The sequence below is a fragment of the Trachypithecus francoisi genome, unplaced genomic scaffold (genome assembly GCF_009764315.1).
Source record: "Trachypithecus francoisi isolate TF-2019V2 unplaced genomic scaffold, Tfra_2.0 Contig01579, whole genome shotgun sequence".
Lineage (NCBI taxonomy): Eukaryota > Metazoa > Chordata > Mammalia > Primates > Cercopithecidae > Trachypithecus > Trachypithecus francoisi.
Genome location: NW_022681442.1, coordinates 1,515,001 through 1,536,231, shown reverse-complemented (window position 1 = coordinate 1,536,231; position 21,231 = coordinate 1,515,001). Strand labels below are relative to the sequence as shown.

At 47.6% G+C, this 21,231-nt stretch overlaps 1 protein-coding gene across 9 annotated transcripts in view; it reads right to left on the bottom strand.

Annotated features, from left to right (window-relative positions):
* The window catches only part of EBF3 (EBF transcription factor 3), a 131,549-nt gene that overhangs the window by 102,942 nt on the left and 7,376 nt on the right, over positions 1-21,231 (bottom strand). The gene's annotated exons all lie outside the window — the stretch shown is intronic.

The window sequence follows — 21,231 nt, the reverse complement described above, 5'->3', positions numbered from 1 at the left end:
CTGTGGGGGCACCCATGGCCTGTGTGGGGACCCAGGGGTAGCAGGGGGACCCCTGGCCTGTGTGGGGAACCAGTGGCTGTGGGGGGACCCTCAGTTGTATGGGGACCCAGTGGCTGTGGGGGGACCCTTGGCCTGTGTGGGGACCCAGGGGCGGCGGGGGGACCCTTGGCCTGTGTGGGGACCCAGGGGCAGTGGGGGGACCCTTGGCCTGTGTGGGTACCCAGGGGTTGGGGAGACCCTAGGCCTGTATGGGGACCCAGGGGTTGGGGGGACCCTAGGCCTGTATGGGGACCCAAGGCTGTGGGGGGACCCTTGGCCTGTGTGGGGACCCAGGGGCAGTGGGGGGACCCCTGGCCTGTGTGGGGACCCAGTGGCTGTGGGGGGACCCTCAGTTGTATGGGGACCCAGGGGCAGTGGGGGGACCCTTGGCCTGTGTGGGGACCCAGGGGTTGGGGGGACCCTAGGCCTGTGTGGGGACCCAAGGCTGTGGGAGTCCCCAAGGCCAGGGAAGCGCTGCTACAAGCAAGTCCCCCGCAGGGAACCTCAGACGCGAACAAATCAAGGCAGGGGAGCTACGGTTTGGCCAAGGGAGTTCCTAATTCAGCAGAAGTTTTTGCCTACTTGATGAGCTGGCTCCACGGGTCAGATGTGTGAGAACAACCCTCAGTCGCCCCGCCCGTGATAGTGCATATCCTACGTGACACATGCCGAGTGCCAGGCGCCAGCCAGCTCCATTCGGGCCCCAAGGGCTGCAGTGAGGAAGAGCCCAGAGAATCCCCAGACGCCGGACTGGCTGTCTGAAAGCGGAACAGCACCCGTGCCGGGAACAAGATCCCTGAGTCTACAGCTGGGATCAGACGGGTGGGAGGACCACAGGCCTCAGGAGGCCCAGCGGACAAGGGAAAGAGCCTGGGGTTTCAGGGCACACAGAGACCACCAGTTTGAGCAGAGGGCAGGATGGTTTGGACAGCACTGCCCAGTTAAAGGACAGAAGGCAGGACACCCAAGTCTACACAGCCCTCCCCTGGGGGACCCTGAGTGGGAACAGGATCCTTGAGAACAGAGAGGCCCCAGGGACCTCAAGTGGGAAAGGCCAGTGGTGACCGCAAGAAAAAGCAGCAGGCTTTGTCACATGCTCCTGCCCTCAAGACACACGAGCCCTGCCCTAAGCCCACACAACCTGTGGGTGTCTGCAAGCCCCCCTGTCTGTCCTCACATTCCCACTCAGGCAGCTACACCTGATCACAGCGGCTTCCAAGCTCAGCCTGACCACAACTGAGGCCCTGGGAAGGAGAACAACTGTCCAACCCCCACCCCATGCCCACACAGCACCAGAGGCACCTCTGGGAACTGCAGGTCACAGCAGGTTCCTACACTGATACCTCACCTCCTCACCACGGCCCACCCCCAGGTCAACCTGTCCCAGGCTGTCCCTAGCAGCCAAGGGGAGCGGCTCTAAGGAAGTTCAAGTCCTCCCCGAGCCACACTTTCCCCAAGATGTCACTGTGCTTGACAGCTGCTGAAGAATTCCCAGGGAAACATTCCATCCCAGCATCTTGTAATATTCCACCCCTCTAAAAGGTGAAGCATGATGAAAACTCACACTTTTCCTAAATAATGGTATTTTCTTTTAAGTAGGCACATGGGTACACTTTCACAAAATGCATTAGTCAAAATACTTCGAAATGGTACAAGCCATTTTCTGGCATGTTCATTGACATCACATACACAATCACACTCCACAATCATACAAACTGTAGAGAGACCACCGCGTCCTTCAGGAGCACCTGCAATCACACTCCACAATCATGCAAACTGTAGAGAGACCACCGCGTCCTTCAGGAGCACCTGCAATCACACTCCACAATCATGCAAACTGTAGAGAGACCACCGCGTCCTTCAGGAGCACCTGCAATCACACTCCACAATCATGCAAACTGTAGAGAGACCACCGCGTCCTTCAGGAGCACCTGCAATCACACTCCACAATCATGCAAACTGTAGAGAGACCACCGCGTCCTTCAGGAGCACCTGCAATCACACTCCACAATCATGCAAACTGTAGAGAGACCACCGCGTCCTTCAGGAGCACCTGCAATCACACTCCACAATCATGCAAACTGTAGAGAGACCACCGCGTCCTTCAGGAGCACCTGCAATCACACTCCACAATCATGCAAACTGTAGAGAGACCACCGCGTCCTTCAGGAGCACCTGCAATCACACTCCACAATCATGCAAACTGTAGAGAGACCACCGCGTCCTTCAGGAGCACCGGCAATCACACTCCACAATCATGCAAACTGTAGAGAGACCACCGCGTCCTTCAGGAGCACCGGCAATCACACTCCACAATCATACAAACTGTAGAGAGACCACCGCGTCCTTCAGGAGCACCTGCAATCATACTCCACAATCATACAAACTGTAAAGAGACCACCGCGTCCTTCAGCAACACCTGGCAGGAGACCCTCTTCTGCTCCTGCTGAGTTTTTGTCCGAGGCTAGCCCCCGGCATGAGGCCTCATCAGTGAGCCCCTCTGGTACAAAGACTGCTCTGTTCTCGAATGGAAATTAGTGGGTTTTTTTAAAGTACAAGGCGGGGCCAGGTGCAGTGGCTCTCATCGATAGACCCAGCACTTTGGGAGGCCAAGGGAGGCAGATCACTTGAGCTCAGGAGTTCAAGACCAGCCTGGACAACACGGCAAAAAATAAGAAAAAAAAGACAAAAATTAGCCAGGCATGGTGGTGCACACCTGTAGTCCCTGCTACCAGAAGGCTGAGGTGGGAACATTCTTGAGCCCAGGAGGTCAAGGCTGCAGGGAGCTGTGATTATGCCACTGCACCCAGCCTAGCTGGCAGAGTGAGACCCTGTCTCGAAAATAAAATAAATAAAAGTGAAAAAATAGAAGTTCATGAGGGAAAAGAAGAAAACAATGTAGCATTTTGGATGGGCAGCACAGGCAGGCACAAGCAGAGTGCTCCTCCTCCTCGGCTGTGGTCCACGAGAAAGGCGTGGCTGCAGCCGACAGGCACTGCCTTGCATCCTGCGGCCTGGTCTGTACTCCAAGTAAGTCAAGGCCATTGAGTCAATAGGGGCAAGAGGGAAGCACGATGTTACGTGGGGGTCTTCATGGCCCATAAAATCAACCTGGGGAAAGAGAACAGAACTTTGGGGCAGAACCAGGAAGAATTCACTGCAGGCCTTCTGGATCCAGTCAGACCGCCAAGGCCAAAGTGACCAGTTGGCATCTGATCACTCAATTATCCCAACTCCATCCTTTAAACAGCTCCTAGAACCTCTCTCCTGTCCCAAACAAATCAATGAGGGCTCTTGATGTCTTTCTTCTTCAGAGGAAGCACCAAAGCCACTCCACTGCACAAAATAATCTGAATCTCAAGTTTATTACATTTCAGAAGCGAACAATCCCACCCGCCCAGAAGGTGCCCTTGTGTGCCAGTGGAACACACAGCCTTCAACTTCTAAGATCTGCCTGCAGAGCAGAGCGGCAGCAGCCAAGCTGTATTCGAGCACACTCTGAGGGCAGTGGTGCCAGTGCCGGCTGGTAGCCCTGGCCCTCCTTCCTGCCCTCCATCCTCCCCTCCCCCAGGTCAAAAGCATCCTGCCACTTCTCAAGGATGCAAGTATTCTGATGAATACTAAGGACAGGGTGAAATCTGAAAACAACATGATGATTCCAGTCTACGTAAGAAACTCCAGACCATCAAAAATCAAACCAACCAACAATCACATTAAAAGTTCCCACCGCCATCGGCTGAAACACATGACCGTTCCTCTGGGCAATGTTCTGACTGTGCAGACCCCATTTAAAGACTTGGGGTTTTTGCTTTTGTTTTTGTTTTGGTTCTGTTTTCCTTGTTTTGCCAAGTTTGGTGAGGAAACAGTTCAAGGGAAATCCAAACGACAGCTGCCCACTCTGCCATAACATTTGCGTCTCCTCCTAATGCCACCCTGGGGCCATAATTCTGCTCCTCTGCTACGCAGACTTCGTCAGACTGGACACTTCCCGCGCTTCTCAGCAATCAATGGAATTAGAATTCCCAGATGGAACTAGAGATCCCAGAGTCAATGGCAAACTTCTGTCACACACAAGCTAATACTCGACTTCGTCTAAGTTACTTATAGCCCAGGAAAATGGAACCAACCTTATGATTGCACTTATGAGCAAGATCTTTCCAGATACCATGTCCTTAGAACTTACAAGGAGTTATGCTAAGCCCTGTGAGGGCCTCTAGTGCTAGTTAGAGGGTCCCTCATGTCCCTGTGGCCCATGTCCCCCTCTAGAGGTACGATTCCTGGCAGCTTCCTCTCTGATGGGGACGTATCAGCCTCTTTTCTGAGCACACAGCCCTGAGGGTCCACTGGGGTACAACAGGCAAACAGGGCACAATGACTTGAGCTCACTTGCGGGTCAGACTCAAGCCCCCACCCAGGCACACACCTGCACTGCCACGTCATACGCACAAACATACGTCATGCTTCCCTGCATAGGCGCCCTGGGCTCTACGCGTGCCCACAGCTGTAGGTCAGAAGCAGCCTTTCCCTCCTCCTCACCTTGCAGGCCCTACCCTCTGACCTGTCCGCACAAAATCCCGTGCATTTCAAGAAAGCCATGAGACAAGGGGCTCATCCAGGTCAGCCCTCAACGCTTAGAGGCAGAGCCCCCTAGGCCTCTCAACGTGAGCCCCCTTGGCCTCCTGGGCTAGTCCAGGATGGAGTCTTCAGCACCTGTCCAGCCCCAGGCACAGAAGGGGAAAGAATAAAGGACCCGACAGCCTGGTTTCAAATCCCAGCTACACCCCTTCCCAGCTGAGTGACCTCAGACAAGCTTCTGAATGTCCCCAAATCTGAGGAAATGACAGTCATTATAATAAGAGGGCTGTTAGAGGCATACCTTGTAAAGAGCCCCGTGCTCAGTAGCACTTAAAACCATGAGCTGCTGTTATCTCTACTGTGGGCGGGTGAGGAATGATGGCATCTGCCCCCGCCCTCCTCCTCACACCCCCTAGGAAGTAGGGGGCTGGCAGAGGAAGTGCAGAGGTGGCCTTGGGAGTTGAGAGGTGGCCCATGATGCCAGGGGAGCCGCGGGGGAGCTTGGGCATGGGAATGTGGAGGGCACCGCCCACCCCGGAAACCTGTCAGCAGGGCTGCCATAAACACCCCACACTCGATCCTCCCACGTTGGGCCACAGGAAACAGGACTGGAGCGTAAAACCAGGTGGGCCCCAGGTCCCTCAGCCTCGGGCTGCCTGGCCGTGAAGCAGTCCCATGCCTGCGACGGGACCCACCCCAGCAGTGAGGAAGACCTGCTCTTAGAGCTTCCCAGGTCCCAGGAACACGTGAGGGAGAGCCCGCCCGCTCCCTGAATCTCTCTTGGAAACGCGGTCACAACATGTGGGAAAATGCGTTTATTTTAAATTAGGAAAGTAACACATCCTACCTCCATAGTAGATTGAGATAAATAACCACTAAATTCAGCCTGTTGGCAGGCATCAAGTTCAAGGGACGAAAGAAACCCACGATGGGCTTAGCGAGACTTAGCAAGGATATCAGCTTACAGGGCAGCAAGGGGTGTCAGACGAGCTGGGCTGGAGCTCCGCACCCTTGCTCAGAAACGTGAGGCCTCAAGCAGGTGGACACGTGACAGGGACAACACAAATGTCTGTTCTGCCCCGGTCACCACAAAAGGTGTGCCAGGCACTGAACGCCTGCAGAAGGTAGCCCAGCAGCCCTTCCTGAGGCCTTGCTTCTAGGAAACCCACCACCCGGTGGTCAGTGCCAAGACTAGGCCCAGAGGCGAGGTGCTGGGTGAGCACTGGGCACCGGGAGAGAGAAGACTCAGCCACAGACTCTGGGCAGGCCAAAAGGGCAGGGGGGAGCCCTCCAGGCCCAAAGCACTGGGCACTCTGGCGGTGGTGGAGATGAGCAGGCAGAGGCGGTGGTGAGGGAACGCCAGGGCAGTGAGCAGCATTCCATCCCCAGGGCCTGGAGGCCAGAGAGAGGGGGAAGGCGGAGGCAGGAACCCCGCGGAGGCAGGAACCCCTCAAAGAGGCAGAGCTGGGGGACAGGACCAGGCTGGCCTTCCAGAAGGATTCCTGAGTGGTGGAGTGCTGGGCCTGGATGGAGCTACAAAAGAAGGGCTCTGCAGAGGCCAAAACTGCCAAGAGCAGAGAGCAGTCATTTGCAGTGTCATCCCAGGGCCAGGTGCTGGGTGAGACCCCAATCCAGACCCACAAAGGATGACGCGGGGAGCAAAGTGAGCTCACAGGACAGACACACAAGGACCTGGCAGTTCCTTGGGAAGGGAGCTCCCCCATTTAAAAGCTGTGGCCCAAGCTGTTGACCCCTGCGTCCCTGCAGCCAGGAGAAACGCCTCCTATCCTCAGGGAGCCCCGCCTCACCCACTCAGGGCACCAGGGCTCCCGCAGCCTGGACGGCTCCCCATGGGTTCTCAGCACTAACTGATTTTCATTTACAAGAGCTTTTAGGAAGATAAAAATGGTGCTTAAGTTTTAAAAGCTATAGATCATTGCAGGTTTTGAGTGATTTTAGGACATTTCTCTAACAGGAAGGCACCATTCTGGGGTGGTCCAGAACCCTTCTTTAGCCCTGTGGACCTGCTTCTCAAGACAGTAATATAAGACGCATTGACAAAAATAAACCCCCAAAATCACAAAAACAAAAAGGGTACTAAGGGTACTGAATACTGACGCTGGGGGAAAGGCCTACAGTTAGGTAAATGCCAAATAAAACCAAAGCAAATCAGTGTCACCACTGTGTTCACCTCCCCAGAGCACCAGCCCCAGTGGTCCTGCAAGAGCATCCCACACACCACAGGGACAGCTGCACAGCCTTCATAAGCTCTGGGACGGTGAGGTCAAACCCAACCAGCAAAGCAGACAACTCGGGCCCCGGGGCACTGGGGGAAATCGGGGACTACCACGTCCACACAGGGTGCATTCCACAGATGGCCTCTCTGGTCCTTTACGCATGCCACGATCACATTTATCTCTTCCAAATAATGCCTGCCTATTTGCCAGCGTGGTGACTGCATTTGAATGTACCATCAGTAAAATCTTATTTTTAAATGAAATCAATATAAAATTGTATTAAATACTTACAACTGACTTTTAAAAACCAGGGCAGACTCTCCTCCCATACAAATCTAAATTGGGGCGGGAGGGACAGAAATTTTCTGTGCAGAACGCTCAGGTACAGGCGTTTGTTTTGAAGCCAGTTGCCAGATCACACGTTGACATTAATTCAGCGGACCTAGGAGCAAGATACATTCTAATTTATGGCATGTACTTATGTACTGCTTTCTAATGGGTATTTTTCTGTGGATTCTAAGAGGAAGGTCGCAGATACAACCGATTCCTGTCCTCCATTCTAAACCACTTTGCCTGCACGATGGGAATGACTGGATCACTCCACCGGCTGCTCAAGAAGCCAACAACTTCCTCCACATAAACAAGGCCCGCCAGAGCCAGAGAGCTGCCAGGCGGCTCTTCACTGGGGCCAGGCCTGACCCGGCCTTCCCAGTTGGAGGGGATTCCAGCGGCTCTCCACAAACAAATAAACAGCAAATACTTACAGGAGACAGCCTTGTAGAACTGATTCCTTAATCAACAGTTAAAGAAGCAAATTGGATTTGCCCTATTGCAAAAAAAATTAATTCCAGATTGTAGTTATTGTCTTAAGTACAAGAAGGTTGTCTTATAGGCTTGGCTGGATAATTTCATTTTAAAAGTATCGCTAAAATTTGATGTCCCTTGGGATTTGTGGGTTTCTCCATCATTATATAACTGTAAACTTCTGGAGGTTAGAGATTGGATAATTTCTTTCAGCTGGACCTGGCCTCCAGCACACTTGGACGCTAGGGATGAGCCCCAAGTGGTTGCTAGGAGTCGCCAGCCAGGCTTGGGAACAAGACAGGTCCCCGGGATGCACATCCAAAGTTTGAGTGTGCGAGACTTTTCCTCATTTATTTTCCGTCAGACTTTTTTTTTTTTTTTTTTTTTTAACTCTGCTATGAATTAAAAGAATTGCTAGGAATTCTTTTCACTGGCTGCATCCATGCTAGCCAATGAAAACAACACCGAAACAAAGATCCCATCTCTTTCAGGCTTTTGGGCTTGATCCGTTTCAGCAGTTTTTTTCTGTGCTGAGCTCTCTGGAACCATATGTTCAACAACGTTATGGAGGGCGCTGGCCTTCGGCGCAGACCCAGCTGAAACCGTAAAATGCTCGGTAAAACCAGTCGCTCTGAGGGTGCAGTGCGTGTGTCCACAGGTAAAATATCTTCCCAGACCTTCCCACCCTATGCGTGATTTCTGAGTTGATTAACATTTCATCTCTAGTGTTATGTTATTATCGCCTTTATGTTTTAATCCATTTTTTACACCGTGGGAAAAGAAAAATATCACCGTTCTAGTCATCAAGTTATTCCTGTAAAATCCTAAATAAAACGAGAATTTTATTAAAGAGATTTATCTTATACAACAAGAATAAAATCAATGTGCACGGCCGGTCCGGCATCCAGTTACAATAACATTAAAATATATTGTTTATTTGCGGGTGGGGTCATTTCTCTTTTCAGATTGGTCAGTGAGGGGAACACCATAGTGCACTGCTTTCAGAATATTGGCTTGGTGGCTGGACATGCAGGGAACATTTTTATTGTTAATCAATGCCAATCAATTCTGAGCCTTGATGTTAAATAGGGATCAATACCGCTGGGCTGCAGATGAGATCTGATTTCAATTGGGGAGCAAACCTGCAGAAGTTTTTAATCATAAGGTAAATCAAGACCTGGAACATAAGTCAGAGGAATTAATATAGGTGGTGTAGGACCTCTCTTGCCACTGATCCAGCAGAAGGAAATTTCTGTCATATTTCATTATCACTCTTAGGGTAGGCTGAAGGCAGCGTTTGGGGAGCATTTTCTTAGTGGAAGCTGGAGCGCCCCTCACACCACACGGTGAATCCTTGCTGCAACTGAGCCTGCTGGTCCACCGAGTATAGTTATACGTATGCCCCATGAATCTCATTTTATGCGATTAAGATCCATAAAAATTCAATAGCTTTTCTTCTGCAATTCACATTTTACCTGGTGAAATATCATAAGAATTTCATTATCTTTGCAGCTGTTGCCTAGGATCAAGCAAAGGTTATTATCCTCTTCGAAAACACTATAGAATATGTACGAAAATGTCAGGAGAACTGGGCATTTAAAGCTTGATTTTTTAAAAGAAAAACACTGTCTGAAGTTTAGAATAAACTGTACTTGACATTTATGTACCATGATGCATTTCTTGGTAAACTGATTTTGCAAGGAAATTCTTTGAATTCGACTCTGTGACCAGATTGTAAAAGGAAAAGGGAAGATGGGTGGGAAGGGAAGGGAAGGGGAGGGGAGGGGAGGGGAGGGGAGGGGAGGGGAGGGGAGGGCTGGGGGGATCTGGAGGCAGAAGCAAGAAAGGAAGCAGAGGGAGGGAGGGGGAGCAATGGCAAAGCACTCCAAAACCAAAGCTCTCCCCACATCAGTCTGTATAGGATTTCCTAACCTTTCAGATAACCATCCCTCGAAGATAACTCCGGAGAACCCTAACCGATTGCAATGGTCTAATCCTATGGATCATTCAGGCCCGTTTAAAGCATTTGAAGAAAAATGGCCAGTGCAAAGAAGGTGATTGATCAGAGGGCTCTGTAAATCACACGGATTCCGTACAGTCCTCCAGCCTCCACTGCTAGGGTTCCATCTATGATGATAAATTAGCATTAGATGGAACCTAATGAGTTTACTAAACATTTGGGATTTGTGCTAATAAACTGGCTGGCTGTGAACTAGCAGAAGCGGTGCACAATCCCGGAGCTCTCTCTTATCTCTGTAACATGACAGTTAAACCACGCTTCCAATCTGCGATCAATTCATCATCCGACACCATTGTACATTCTTCACCAAAAGATAATTACTGCTTCCCTGGATCAGAACACTCATATTTCCTCGGAATTGCAGGTATGATAGCAGCCCCTGTCACCACTTCCTTTGAGCCTCACCATACAGCTCTATTTATGATCATTATTTTCGCCTAAACAAGCCTTTTTCCTCAACTTGATAACGAAACCTGCTACGAGGAGAAGGGAACAGTTAAGACATTGTTTCTCTGCGGAGTGCTTTTACGTTTAGTGGAGGCCGCTGACAAATATTTTATTCAGGGCATTAGTAAAAGTTTCCACTCGTTAGAAGATATCGCTACTATTTCCTTCCAAAAAAAAAAAAAAATCCTGTTCCTGGCTCTGATTTGTTAAACACAGACAGGGAGTAAGAACAGAGCAAGTAACGTCACAGGGAATAAATCAAAACATGATTAAAAAGACCGTAGCCGTTTTAAAATCACATGCCCGCGGATTCCCTGCTTCTCACTGCTGGGCCCTCAGTCCTGGCCTCGCACGGATCTGCCCTGGCGACTGGTCAACTCTGTTTGACCCCCAGCACACGCAATAAATTACCATAACACACAACTCTGAAACAATGTAAATTAGTTACTGCTCGCAGTCTAATAAATGGGAACAAATGTGTTTGGGGCTGGAATGGGGTTCTGGATGCTGTAATTGCTGAAAATAATTAGAATGGGGTCTGAGGAAACATGAGCGGCAGTTACTTGTCATGACAAATGTCCCGAACCCGGTAAATATGCTGCTGACCGCAGGACTCAGAGCAGCCAAATGACATTTTTCCTTAAAGTTAAATGTCTCATAAGCCTTGCTTTATTCACGATCACGTATGAAAGAAGTATTTTTAAAACTATAAGACACATCTATGTGTCATAATATTCTGACCCAAAACAAGTTTATTTTTGTTTCTGAGCTTTTTCTTGGATTGTTGTTGGCATGCCACACTGCAGACGGGGCCAGCGTCCCAGTCAGGAGCTCCAGTGACCAACAGAAGAGGGAGAAGATCCGTGCCCCCACGTTGGGGGGAACAGGAGAGGGCAGGATCTATTTTTGAGCCACACAAAGGTGCACCTCTGGATGGAGAACCTCACCATTTATTAACTTGCATAACTCATTTATTTGTTCAAAGTAATGATCTTTGGGGAAAGGACTGTTATATTTAGAACCTGCTTGTCAAATTTAATAAATGATAGTGATCGCCGGCCTTCCCCCTCTGCACGCACTTTCCCAGCTCCTTCCACCTTTCCCTAGGGCCTCGCTGGCCGGGGACCTGGCAGCCCATGTCTCGGTAACTGATGGCGGCTGCCCAGTGGCTGGATCGGGCCGATGACCTCGGACGGTGGGGACCAGCAGCATGTCCAATCCAATCCCCCACTTGTTTCCTGACCCAATCTTCCTCGTGTCAGGGGACGAGCCGCTTCATTGAGAAAATGGAAATGGACAGGGAGCTCCCTTTGGCAGCATTTCCAATAACCAAATATCAAGGAAGAGGGCCGCCGGGGGACCACCCCATCCCGGCACACTGATCTGATTTACAAACCTTTCCTAATGGGAAACAAATGCTGTGGGTGTGAATTCATACTTAACCATAAAAACCCTTGCATTACTCTGTCTCGTATTAAATACCACATATAACTCTCAGCAGGTTTTATGTTGTGTTTTACTGTCAGCAATGGCTAAAGCTGGCCTAACATTTTGTTTGGCAATTAGGAAAATTTGTAGTTTAATTTATTAAACCAAAAAAGCCAACAACTATACTGAATGCTGAATTCATTCTGTTTTTATGCCACAGTGCAGTATATGTGCCTTCCCAATAATTTAATCATTTTCCTTTTATGGCCTATGCTACTTAAATATTCCCAAATAGTATTGTTGAGGAAATAAACCCCTTATAATAAGTGAAATTGAGCCATGCCACTTAAATTCTGAATGTAAAGTTAAAATGTTTTCATTTCTTTCTTTGCAAAGGAACCAAATGCTTCGGGGAAAAAAAAAGAAAAGAAAAAGAAGGGCAGGACGGGCAAACTTCCGAAAGCTTGGCGAACCCCACTGACAACATCCAAACACCAAAACGTGACCTGCTACCTTGACAAGCTCAGGAGTGAAGGATTTCACTCCTAAAACACCAAGACATGGAAAGGAAGGAAGCAGAGTGCCCAGAAACCTTAAAGAAGGGAAAAAAAATTACATTCAAAGAGAGTATTATCGGTGAGCTAAAAAGTCACAAGAAGACATGGAGGAAACTTAAATGCCTGCTGTTCAGTGAAAGCAGCCAGTCTGGGCCAGGCATGGTGGCTCACATCTGTAATCCCAGCACTTTGGGAGGCTGAGGCGGGTGGATCACCTGAGGTCAGGAGTTCGAGACCAGCCTGACGAACATGGTAAAACCCTGTCACTACTAAAAACATAAAAAATTAGCCAGGTGTGGTGGCGCATGCCTGTAATCCCAGCTACTTGGGAAGCTGAGGCAGAAGAATCACTTGAACCCAGGAGGAGGAGGTTGCAGTGAGCCACGATTGCACCATTGCACTCCAGCCTGGGCAACAAGAGCAAAAACTCCGTCTCAAAAAAAAAAAAAAAAAAAAAAAAAGCAGAAGCAGCTAACCTGGAAAAACTACATACTGTATGCTACCAACTCTACCACATTCTGAAATAGCAAAACTAGAGACACAGTAAAAGGATCCAGGGGTGCCAGGGTTTCAAAAAAGGGGGAGGGGTGGCTAGGTGGAGCACATGTGAAACTATTCTGCACGGCCCTGCAATGGCAGGTACATGTCACAATGCGTTTGCCAAAACCCATGAAATGTACCACACCAAGAGTGAACCCAATGTAAACTGCAGACGTTAGTTCATATTTGTGTATCAGCATTGGCTCAGGTGTAATGAGGATACTGCACCAAAGCAAGACGTTAATACTGGGGGAAGCAGCAGGGTGGAGGGAGGTTCAGGGATATGGGAACTCGGTACTCTCTGCTCATTTTTCTGTAAACCTAACACTGCTCTAAAAAATACTATATTCACTGTTTTTAAAGCGTTATGAGAACACCTTTAAATCCGCATCAGACGCAGAAGAAGACAAGGCCAGGTTAGGGGTGCCTGTTGCTGGTGGGGCTTCAATGTCCCTGCTTTATGCCCTGCCCCCCAGGCTGTCTGCATCTCCCAGTCCTTCCTCCTGACCATGAGATGTCATTCTGCAGAGCCGGACGTGTGGTTCTTAACAATGACAACTTGAAAAGGACACCTGCATTAATCTGTCAGAAGAGCATTTAGGCCCCTGCCAGCCATCTCTCCTGGTGCTGAAGTTCTTAGAAAACTTAAGGGGCACTTGTGCAGTGGCTCTCACCTATAATCCCAGCACTTTGGGAGGTCAAGGTGGGCGGATCACCTGAGGTCGGGAGTTCAAGACCAGCCTGACCAACATGGAGAAACCCCATCTCAACTAAAAAAAATACAAAATTAGCTGGGCGTGGTGGTGCATTCCTGTAATTCCAGCTACTCGGTAGGCTGAGGCAGGAGAATCGCTTGAACCCAGGAGGCGGAGGTTGCGGTGAGCCAAGATCGTGCCATTGTACTCCAGTTTGGGGCAACAAGAGCAAAACTCCATCTCAAAATAACAAGAAAAAAAGGAAAGAAAGAAAGAAAAAGAAAACTTAGGGGGCACTCAGGGAGGAGCCCCTCCCCAAACCAGTGAGCATCGTCCTAGGCTCCAATGCCACGAAGACTAAGCTGGCCTTCCTGGGTGTTACATTAAATAAAAGGGACACTCCCCCATTGGGCCTAAATGACCCTGTTCCAAGTGATGGGACTCTTAGGGGAACGTGACCTTTGATGCAGGCCCCATCGCTGCCCGGCGTTGGGTAACCCTGCTCAGGATCCCCACATGCACACCTGGGGAAGGCGAACGCTGCCTGCCCATGCCCATAATCAAATCCCGGGCTTGTACTGCACTTATGTCACCCTCGGATGGCTCCAGCCCAGGCACAGGCCTCCAGACCGGTTTTTCAGCAGCTCCGTAACATCCAGATTGGCCATCTCTGTGCAAGCTTTCTGATTCCATGAAAACTTACAGAAAGAGGGAGGGGTGCAGTTCCTTATGAAACCATTGTGGAAACCTGGACTCAGCTGGCAGGCCTCAATGGTCAAGGTTGGTCTTTCTCCCTTTGTCAAGTCAACCTTACCAGGGCAAATGCTTTTAGGGCCTTAAACACTGCCAAAGTTTTGTTTCCTTGTGTGCTTTAACATGGCACCCTGCCCCCAACTGCTTTCTGCTGAGAGGGACAGAGGAAAATATAGGCAGGAGGGTGGAGAGTGGAGGGAGGAGAGAGGGAGGGGAGGCAGAGGAGGGAGGGGAGGGGGGCGGAGGCAGGGGCGGCGGCTGGAGCTGCCTGTCTGGGCAAATGCACGGCCTCCTCTCCAGATGTGCAGGCAGCTCAGTCTTCCAGCAGAGACACGCTGGAGCCGACTCCTTCCGTTCGCGGGGCCTGGGCTCCATGTCCTACAACAACACAACCGCGAGCCCCTTCCTTTCCGCACATGTTAAACTCATTTCCTAGTGAATTACTGGGAAGGCGCGGCCGCTGCCCCCACCACTGTTTGCAGAGGATGCGCCCCATCCACTCGGCACCACAGTCCTGCATGAATTCTGAGCATTTTCTAGCTGAGCGACTTCCAGCGAAGGAATTGGAGAGGGATCATTTTCATTTGTGTTGTTTTTAAAGGGAAGGGGAAATGAGTGATTCAAAAACAACTAAAATAAGAGTTTCCCAATACCCCTCCCTGCAGTGCTCTCTATCGAACTGCTGGCAAATTTATAGCATTTACTCTTTTGACAGATACGTCTGACCTTTTTCTGAATACATCGTTTTGAAAACAGTTTTCTCAAGCTTCTACAATTTAATGAACGCTGGTTACCCCAAAGACTAAGAAGCTTATAAAATTCAGCAAGAACAACAACAAAAAAACCCTTAACCCATAAAATTCCTGCACTAATTTTTCTAAATGATAGCCATATTTTTATTGTAAAGCATGAATAATGTCAGCATAATGTCTCATTATATAGAGTTTGGACCACAAACATTTTTGGGAGATTTGCTATTAAGATAAACAAACAAGAGGAGCTTGTGTTCTGGCAAGCTGACGGAGGGAATGGTTTTCATTTTCTCCAAGTGTAGGCTGCAGAAGCTTTGCCAACTGCAGGTTAAGCCCCTTGAGTTTTCACTTCCTGTACCCCCACTTGTCAATCACTTCCTGTCTGCAACGACAATTTCCATCATTAGAGCTTGGAATTTTTATCTTCTTCAACGTGTCTCCCTTTGCCACTGTTAGTTTGAATTCTGATAAATTATTCACCATCCTTAAAAAGTAACCAACGATTACAGCATCACAGTGAGCCACCTACGCCTAGCAAAGATCACCATCCTCCTTGTCTGTCTCCTAAAGGCTTTGACGAGGGCAGCTTCTCCTGCCTTCTTCGGCATCACGAGAAGGCCTCTGGCCAGCCCCAATTATCTTCTGGTGCACAGAGTAATTATTTGCTTCCTGTAAGCATGCGTAACAGAACCTCGAGTTTGGACGGCTTTCCATAAAGTAATCCAATTCACCCATGCCATCCTAACACAATTACAGGCACTGCAATATCTTCGCTCCTCACCTGATAAGGCTGCCGCAGCGGCGCAGGATGGTTTGCGTCAACATGCCTCCCAGAGTATAGCTTCTGACAGCCCCGCTTCCAGCCCTTGCCTCCACCCCTGCACGTTCATACCCAGCTGCATGCTGCTGCGGGGCCCGGGCAGGCAACATCACGAGGTTTTCACCCTTGCACAAGCAGACGGGAATCCGAGTTGGTTGAGAGTGATGTGGAAGTCATTGTGGGTGTGTGGCTTGTTTTCAAACCCAGCCCTTGACTGGCCTGGTGGTCGAGTCCTTACCCAGGTCAGGCAGCCATAAATCTCACAGGCCTCCTCGGCCTAGGCCAGAGATGCAGGCCCGGGCCTGGTGGTGGCCCTGGCCCACCGTGGCAGGCGACCACGCGCACTGTGACACACAGCGGAGGCTGACCATGCAGCCGGCGTGGTGCACACCCGCATCTCAAGGTTATGGGCAGAGCAAACCTACAAAGTGGGCACTGTTCCTGGTGCCTCCCTCTTTAAATGAAAGCATGCCATTGTGCCTCCATAATGCAGCTCTTCCTTTTCTGTTTATTTTCAGAAGTTTGGGGGGGAAAATTGAAAGGATGAATGAATGCAGTGAACTTTTTGCCTCTCCCTACTGGCGCTGCCAGGGAATAAAACAGCCATTCACACCTGAGCCCGGCGAAGCCAAATGGGGCCGGTGCCAGCCAGAATCAGATTCTTTGTAGCCACATCCATTCATCCAAAGAGTGTTTTAATATTGCCAAATTTCTAGCCAATACTTTCCCTTCACTGAAGGCCCAATGTATTAAAACAGACCCTGAACCAAAGAGCGCCTCCAATGCACAGCCTCCGCCAAGAGAGGATCCCCAGGACCCCAAGGCCTATCCAGTGATAATTATATTCACATCTTTAAGAAAACTGAGAAGGAAAAATTAACACTAAACTATACTGTTTTCATTGCATTATGCAGATGAAATGACGAGTTGTCATTTAAGAAGTTAATAAACAGTCTCCGTTTTGCAGGTTATCCAAATGCTACTGAATAGAAAACCTTGGATCCCTAAATGATGTGTAATTAATATTATTTTTAAAATCCTCCTTGACAGGCCGGGGCTTAGCCAAAATGTAAATGACATTAAAGAAGACAATGAATTTAATTTTATTTAATGTCCCTTTTTGCAGATCCTCATTTACATAGCATTTTTAACAAAAGCGTTGACCTTATAAATGCTGGCATTTGTACAGCTTCAGCAGAGTTGGATTTAATCACGCTCGTGCAAAGCCATGAGGGAGGAAGCTTTAAGTTCTCTGCTTGGAGATGGAGTAGGAATAAAAACATTGGGACTGGTCAAATGTTTATCCTCCCCGCTTCTGAAAACAACCTGACAAGAAGATGTAAAGGGCTAGGGAATAACCCGGTGCTGTTTGTAAGGCTTGGTAATAATCATACATAATCGTTTGGAAATATAGCTAATAAAAAATATAATGAGTGTTCAGCAAAATCGGCATTAGGCCCAAATTACATGATATTAATACTTGAACAGGTGCAGAAAGGCGCTTTAAATGAGGTAAATGAATAAAATGTCCCAGAGCACAACTGTGTGTGCTGACAAAAAGTCAATCCCATGAATAATTCAGTGAGCAGGACTGCCAGCAAAGGTCGGCTCTCTTTGACCTTTGTGACAGGAAGTGAAAGGAAACACTGTTGACTAAAAAAAAAAAAAGAAAGAAAGAAAGAAAGAAAAGCAAGAAAGAAAAAGAAAGAAAGAAAAAAGAAAGACTGAAAAAATAATCTCCAATCGTTGGGCTACGGTTCCACAGTCACTTTAGAGGTGTAAACTTAAAGCGCATGTATGAATCAAAGTGTGGCTGTGCAGGGTTGGGGGGTGCAGAGCTGAAATGGGGGTAGTCAGGTCATCTGACTAAAGACAATGTGAAATCACAGACAATGGAAGGTTAAGCAAATAATATTTCCCTACGACGCAACGTCAATTACGCATAAAAATCTGAGGTCAGCTGAAAAGTATTTTCAGAGCCCACAGGGTTGAAATTTTATAACAGCTGTTAAATATGACAAAACTTCATCCTCCCCCCCCCCCACCCTCACCAAAACTAAAGCAATTCCAAACTCTGTATGAAAGAAAATGGGATAAACAGATGTCTGGCTTCCAGACAGGAAAGTAGGACAGACTTGGAATGATAAGTCTCCCAACTCCATAGACTAATGCCAGATTGACTGGGGAGGGGGCACCGCCTGCCGCAGAGATGCCAGCGAGTGGGACGCCGGAGACGGTGCCATCTGGAACAGCCCCGCCGAGCCCGCTCCCAGCGCTGCATGGAGCCCCTGCGTGTGCCCGGCCTGCCTGGGCAGCCGCAGCCCCTACAGTCGGCCTCCCCACTTTGCAACAGTTGGACCTCGCACCTTCCATCCACCCAGCCCAAGCAAGGAGGGGGAGAAAAGGAGTATGCACCTTCCTGGGCATTTCCAGAGCTCCTTGGGAAACAGACCGGGATGGCACGAGCAAGTGATGGGAGCCAGAGTGTGGTGCTGGCTTAGCAGCTACACCGACATCCTGGAATCATTTGCAGCCCTTGGAATGCACGGGTGAAACAGGAGAGATTTATCTGTTCATAGTTGGGATATGTGGACAATGGGTGTTCCTAATGAAGACCATCTGCTTTTGTGTTTTCCCAGAAAACATTATTCCACGAGGAAAATGATACTCCCATCCTTTTCAGCAATACCATTAAAAATCATGCGTGTGTGTGCGTGTGCACACGTGTATATACATATGTATAGAAGGTGTGCATGTGTGTTCGTGTGTGTGCACTCTTCCTTTACTTGCATTTGGTTCTCTGCAGGTCGCACAATTTACCATAGATACTTTTTTTTCCTGTAGTATCTCTTTATTGACCATGCTTTTTACTTTACAATGTTATGTTTCTCCCTTGCTCTGTAAGTTATTATTTTAAATACACTGCATATAGTTATAACCATGGTGCTATTAAAAAATTGTTTCTCTAGCAATGTTTTATGAGAAAGAAAACAGTTAACATAAGTGAAACCTTTGCAGTGCATGAAAAGGGCTTTGTAATGGGAAACAGCCTCACTTTCCCCCCTTTTTTTTTCTCTGAAGGGTCTTCATGCCATTCATAAGTATTTAATGCTTCTGAAAGATAACTGAACTAAATTGTGTAATTAATTGATTTAAGGCATCAGAGTCTATAGAATGTGATTACCCTGCCAGAGCGAGGAGCTTACTTCTCTGTTCTCATAACACAGAAAAGCAGTCTCAACGTGCCGGAAGAGGCTCGGTGTGGGCTGGAACAAATGTGGACCCATTGATCTCAATTCAGGTTGGAATTATTGGTTTATATCCTCAGGACAAATATGCCTTATCTGGTCAGAACCTGCTAAATGTATCCAAAGGCCACAAGGAGCCGGCAAAGCACGTTGTATATAATTCTTTTTTAAGCCAACTAACCAAATGAGACACTGCTGATGGGGACCTGGAAACTGACTCCCCAGTCTGGTGGGACATTTTATTCTGCAATACTCAAGAGAAAACACAGGCTAGAAACTCAACATAAGCAACTAATTTTCAGAGGCAACATACACCTCACAGAAATGATTATCATTATGAAACTGAAACGCATCTCAGTTGCAAAAGACGGTATCACTCTAAAGAGAATGCCCTCCTATAGGTATTCTTCTGTCTCTGATTAATCTAACTTGCCCTAGTGAACACTAAATTCTTCATTTTTTTCACATAGAAATATGCCTTAAGCTGAAGACAGTGCCAATACTGCAATCATTTCACAGGGATTTACAGCAGACAACACAATGCTAATAGTATGTTGCCATTCTAAGTGACAGTTTTCTTAAGAACGCTAAAAATGTACATTGTACTTGTCATTTCATAAAACTATCCTTACCTTAAAATCCCTAAAATAGACGGTGATTAAAATTTCTATAAAATTGCCAGATCTTTGAATTTAGAAGCAGAGCAGATTTTTCATCAATAATTAAGACCTCCAAAGCATTTATGCCAGGCATAAACAGAGCTTCAATCCTCCTTATTCAAATAAACATGGTAAACCCATTAACCAAATGTTTTTACGTTTTTTCCCCTCCTCTCATGCTTCTGGAATATCAAATAATCACACACTTCTCTTAGGTTATAGAAATATGAGTAATCTTAGCACATATTTTAATTAACCAAATATAAGAAAACATTCTCTCAGACAAGAATTAAGGAACATATTTCTGCATGTCTGCGGAAAATATTTCCCACCATATGATAAAAATTGAGTATTAAAAGTTATTCAGTATCAATAGTCAATAAAGGATTGAATGTTGCACAAATCCAAAGTGATTTTGAAGGGAAAACACAGCATCCAAAATGTTAGCCAAATCAACATGGCTACTTCATCCCTGTGGCATGCTAGAAATCTCACACGTTATAAACAAGTCCTCTTTTAAAATTTAAAGCATCACTCAAAAGATGAAACACTTTCACAATCCTTCATTCAAAGCCAACATGCACTGCCTTTTCAAGCAACTTATACTCAGACAAGACTCCAATAGCTCAAACACTTCTAGCCAATCAAAAAAAATAAAATAAATTCAGTTACAAGACAATAATCTAAGGCTATATGATTTCCATAGCCACAACACTAAAGACAGATATAATTATATTGATTTTCGTAGTTCAAGTTCTATAAAGTGTTGAACTTGTTCTCAATTGCCTGAGTGACGGCCACAACTGGTCAACCCTATTTGATTACTAATAAGAGAGCTGTCCCTTCTGTCAGATACCGAACATTCTCCACTAAGCAAACAGCTATTCCAGCTAGTTAAACATTAGCATTGCTCTCCACTGGTGGCGCATATTTCTTTAGGCTTAACTCATGGAGTTTTCCGGGTTTAATTTTTCAGACACTGGACAGCAAAGTTCATGATCAAAAGATAACTTTGTAATGAAAGCTGCGGAAATTCAACCCCTCTTCAAAACCGTCCAAACCTCTGCTTCACAAAACTGGTGTCATATGTACACGTCTAACATTTATTCAATTTGGGTACCAATTTCAAAATCTGCAGTCAATCACACACTGGGCCTTTTGCTGCTACCCACTGTTGGGAAGAAATACTCCTCTCCTGCAAGGCACCGAAACCCAGCAAGTTGGGAGAGGGCTGGGTGAGGAGGGTGGTGGTGTTTTTGTTGCTTCAACTAAAGCTATGCCAAATGCACATTAGCACCATTAGGGCTACTGATTGGTATCTTAAAAGGATGCAGCATTGCCCAAGGAATATGAGAAACAGCAAGATGAAGAGCAGCAAATGTAAAGAATGCATACAGCTAATCGAGTTCTGAAAATTAATGTTGGAACATGTAACCAGCATGTGTAATTAGTTTCAATGATAACAACTTTGGTTTGTTAGTTACATATTTGCTACTTGACATAAAACGACAGCCACAATTGGAAAAAAATTAGGACACATTTTGCAACTAATTGAGAGCAGATTAAATTCATTCTAACACTGGGCAACAATTACAACAGTAACATCACCCAAGTCTCAACTTCAACTACCATCAGAGATAAAAATAAGGTAAAAATG